At 40.6% G+C, this 4421-nt stretch overlaps 1 protein-coding gene across 1 annotated transcript in view; it reads left to right on the forward strand.

Moving 5' to 3' along the window:
• Positions 1-733: 733 nt before the first annotated feature.
• The window catches only part of CUNH19orf12 (chromosome unknown C19orf12 homolog), a 9742-nt gene continuing 6054 nt past the window's right edge, over positions 734-4421 (forward strand). Inside the window, exon 1 of the mRNA XM_009276698.2 lies at positions 734-799. The gene's annotated coding sequence lies outside the window, so the exon portion shown is untranslated. The remainder of the gene's footprint in view (positions 800-4421) is intronic.

Raw genomic sequence — 4421 nt, forward strand, 5'->3', positions numbered from 1 at the left:
AAAGCAGTAAAATAATTTACTATGCAAAAAATACTTACACTCGCGTTCCAGTATGTTTCTGCTTTACCTTGAGACTAATATGTTATTGAAATTTGTGCGTTTGCCGCACTTTGTATGCCACCACATAGCAGTGTGATTCTGGTTTTCATTATGGTCTGGGGTTTTTTCACTCTTAAACCAATTGCACTTTGAATCTAGTTGTGAAAGCGTTTTCTTATTTATTCAGAGAAACCCCAGCGTAGCTAATCACCTTTGCACTGCTTGAGATGCCACACCACCATAAGGAAACTTCCTAGTATTGGCAGCGTGGTGGATGGAGTAATGCGGGTGCCTTTCTGTGGACAGCCAGCTTCTATGCACTGCAGGAACCTGATGCTTCAGCTTTGGGTTTCTTTGCTTACAAAACATCATTTCACGTATATTACAATTAGATTGGTTTAGGAAATTGTAGAAGTCAGTCAGTTTGACTGGGGGGAAAGCAGATTATATTACTCTCGGCGAGAGCTGTGTTGTGTTGTCAGCTCTCCAACTTGTGTTGTCCCATCCATGCCGCAGAGCCTTCATACTGAAGAGCATTGCATGGGACGTTCCCTGGATTTAGCCCAAAGAGAAGAAGCAAATTCATTTCAGCACTCAGGCGGTTGGGTTAGTCTGAGGTCATGCTAAGGAGGTGCAGGACAAGCACGAATCAGTTCCCGTGTCACTGGGGGGAGGAACTGAATCCTGCAGCACTTAAGGCTTCTTGGTGCTGGTGTGAATGTTACTCTGAATGGCAATCTGCTCACCTTTTGTTAAGAAGGTAAAAACAAATACTTAATCTTCTCATTTTCCAACATTACCACCCTTGACGGTGTGAGCTGTACCAGTTGTACATTTTGGTTTGTTTTTTTTCATACTGCTCTAGGATGGATGAAGCAGCCATTTGTTTATTACTTTGAGCTTGAATCATATTGAATAAGAGAATACATAACTCTGGAAGCAGTGTGTGTCATTCTGCTGTCACTAACCAGCACGCACTGCCATTCTGATCCACTGCTGTGTCATAAGCCTGTCAAAAACCCAAAAGCAACGGTGGTAAAATTAAGAACTTTGATGTTTTCCTTAGGCTGGCATGAATGAAGTAGTGAGAGAAATGCAACTATATGATGAATTTCCTACTGTGCCTCCCTGCAGCTATGGAGCATATGTGGTGCCTTCCCAAAAACCGGGTTTTTGTTTAGTGTCAGCAGTGCTTGGATACTGCAGTGACACAGATGATTTGCAGTCAGCCATTTTACTGCAAAAGAAAGCTTTCACTTTCACAGTAGTTAATTTTTAGTATGAAAAATTGTGTGATACCACTCCACTTTCACTTTGCACTGAGGAGATCTATTCAAGAAAGATTTGAAGACAAGTTGGCTTGGGCTGAGAAAGTGTTGCACATGCACTGGGATGAAAAGTGTTCTAGAGGCTGGAAAACCACACACTCATCTGTTCGATAGTGCTAACGTTACATGTACGACAATAAGTCCGTGCCTTCTGTGTATATGTGATCATATTTTTAATCATATTGAATACTATTTTCTTTTTTTTTTTTCCCTGCGAGCCCTTTCCTCAATTGTTGTGCAGAATGGAAGGTATTTGCTTAATGAGCAAGCTTTTTCTTACTGTTCAGTGCTCAGTCCTCAGGCCTTATTTGCTGAACACTCTTCCAACTCTGCTATGGGGATGGAGTTTCTTAATTTCACTTTATGGGTTTTCTCTGATCTCATTGGTCTGAATCAGTGTCTTTCATTAGTGTTGAACCTATTTTTGCAACGTGAAATGAGGATGCTTTTAGTATCTCTGTCTGTTCTCCTATCGTTAAAATAGTTGTTAAAGTCAAAAGTATCCACTTGCTTTGCCAAACTGAAAGCCAAAGATGGTTTTTTCAGTGGTTGGCATTGTGTGACACTGTACTCAAGCAGAGCTGCATTTGAATTCAGTTCTTATTTTGAGGGGTCAACATTTTTGCAAATCTCTCTCTCAGATTGCAGGATGGGTGTCTGGAAAAGTTGGAGTGTAGTAACCATTTCTAAAAAGTTTGATTCAAGTGACTGGCTTAACAACAAGCAAACATTAGGTGCAAAATAAGGGGTAAAATCCTTTTCTTCAGGTAGAATCTTTTCTTTTGTAAAGCAGAGAAGCCGTACTGTTTCTTCAGGCAGCCTCTTTCCTTGCTCACTACACTTGTTGGCACCTGCAACTCCGAGGCATGTGTTTGCTTCTGTTATGCCTCCTGATTTACCTGCTGTGACAAGGCGAGCAACCTGGGGAAAAGAATAGTTAATATGCAGAAATTCCAAGAAGGTGCCCTGTATTAGGTTTTGGGTTTTTTTAACTAGGTCATGTTCATGTGCCTTTTCTCGGGGTTGCGTTCAGTGCAATAGCGTGGCTTCCTGTGCCTGCAGGAATGGGGGCTGGAACCTTCACCCGGGCATGCCCCGCTGCCCTTTTTGTCAGCGGTGGCTGCGGCAGCAGTGATGGGTAGCCACGCTCTCTATGGGCCTTTATGGAAATGAGTGGGCTTAGATAGGCAGCAGCAGCAAGTGAATGAGGTGGAAAAGGTTTGGTTTCGAAGGGATCATTCTCGGGGGCAGGTATCTGCCCCATGCTGGGGACTTGTCACTGTGTAAGGGGGATGAGGTCCCATCTCTCTGCCCCCTCATATGCATAAGAGTTATCTCGCGTATCTGTTCTGAGTCCCAACCGCTGTACACATACACCCCTGCATTTCCGATGCCCTGTCTCCAGAGCTCCCCGTTTATTCCCAGTCCCAGGTCTCTCCTCCAACTCCTGAAATTTGTTCCCTTTCTCAGGCTCTCATTGCTTGCTATAGACAGCTTCCTGCCTTCAGAAATCAGCATGGAAGTGTTTAAGCATGTAACAATGGGGAGAAGAACTGATATGTGAAAACAAACAACTGATTTGTGGCAAGAATTAGGACAAGGAGAAAATACCTGACAGATTGGTCAATTACAATCTTCTAGTTGTGGTAGATTGAGGCTCTGCTTTGTCTTTTTCCCAGAGCTGTGCGCAATGCTGAATGCACGTGGCAATTACTCAAGGCAAAGGCAATGTACTGTAGAATTAGATAGAAACTTTAAGTCTCTCATTGCTGGTACTTGTCCTTGTTTGGGTCTTCTGAATTTGTCATAAAGCCAGATTTTTCTGGTCTACTGTGTGGTTTCATTTGCAGTTTCAGCAACCTTTAGCTGTTGGCAAGTTGGTTTGGTTTTCCCAGAAATGAAAGAGAAAGAATTTATTTTTTCCTGTATTGACTACGCCTCTGTCCTTTTAGTCTCACAGACTCCTGAACTCCTATTTTCCTAAAATTTTTCCTAAAATTCATTTTTCCCTAAGTCACATTGCGACAGTATCATCGTTTCAGCAATAGTGAACCTGAAATTGGCGTCGTAGGAAAAGAAATAAAAAATACTGAAATGTAATCAAATTTCAGCTGTTTGAAAGAGTTTATAATTACATTTTATGCTCAGCCTATTTTAGTGATAAAGATTTTAATAAATTTTAAAACATTCAGAATATGTTGATTAATTTTAATGAGCTGAAGTTTATGTTTTTGTAGTGAGCCAGGGAAAGCATCTTTAATTTTCAAGCTTAGTTCAGATTTTGAAGATACCACTGCAATGTGCTGCGCCAAGTATCTCTACAGGGGAACAAGCTCTGCTATTTGTGTGTTTTCCAGTTGTCAGCTCTTTTTTCTTTCTTAACTGAAAGTCTGATCGTTTTGGCTTTAATAGCTGATGCTAGGGACCTGTAACTCTTTTTTGAATACTGCTTTCAAAATGGAGAAGCTGGCTAGGAAATGAAAAAAAAACTTCCACCCTTAATTTATAAATTAAAAAGAGATTGAGTAGGTCTAAAAAAGTTTTTAAGGGCTGAAGGACTTACAGCCAGTCTTTCGCAGATACTTAGTAACTTTCCAGTCCAGGTAAGCCGGCTGTCCTAAGTGCCTAGACAGGTTAGGCCCCAAATTTCCTTTAATCTCAGTGGAAGGAGATCATTCCCACTGAATATTTACCTGCATTTTTAGGCATCCAGGAGCCTTGTAAAATCAGCTCCTTGGTTCCGAGAAGTAGTTTGTTCATATAATGAGTAAATTTGTTGCCTCTCTTGTTAAATAAACCAATTAAATGCTTTGATAAAATGTACATGCTTTGATAAATACACAAAAGAAGAAAGTAAGCAACACTCTTAAGGTCGCAGTTCTTGCAAAGTTAAAATGCTCTTTAATGCATTTCAGTTGAATTCAGATTGTCTAGCAAATAGATGAGTTTCTTACCATCTTCTAATGTAAGTGAAACACAAACAAAAATGAGCATTTGATTTGTATAGTCAGCAACATGGTTATATTCTTATAATAAACATTTGTAGATGTAGTG

The sequence above is a fragment of the Aptenodytes forsteri genome, unplaced genomic scaffold, assembly GCF_000699145.1.
Source record: "Aptenodytes forsteri isolate BGI_AS27 unplaced genomic scaffold, ASM69914v1 Scaffold33, whole genome shotgun sequence".
Classification (NCBI taxonomy): Eukaryota; Metazoa; Chordata; class Aves; order Sphenisciformes; family Spheniscidae; genus Aptenodytes; species Aptenodytes forsteri.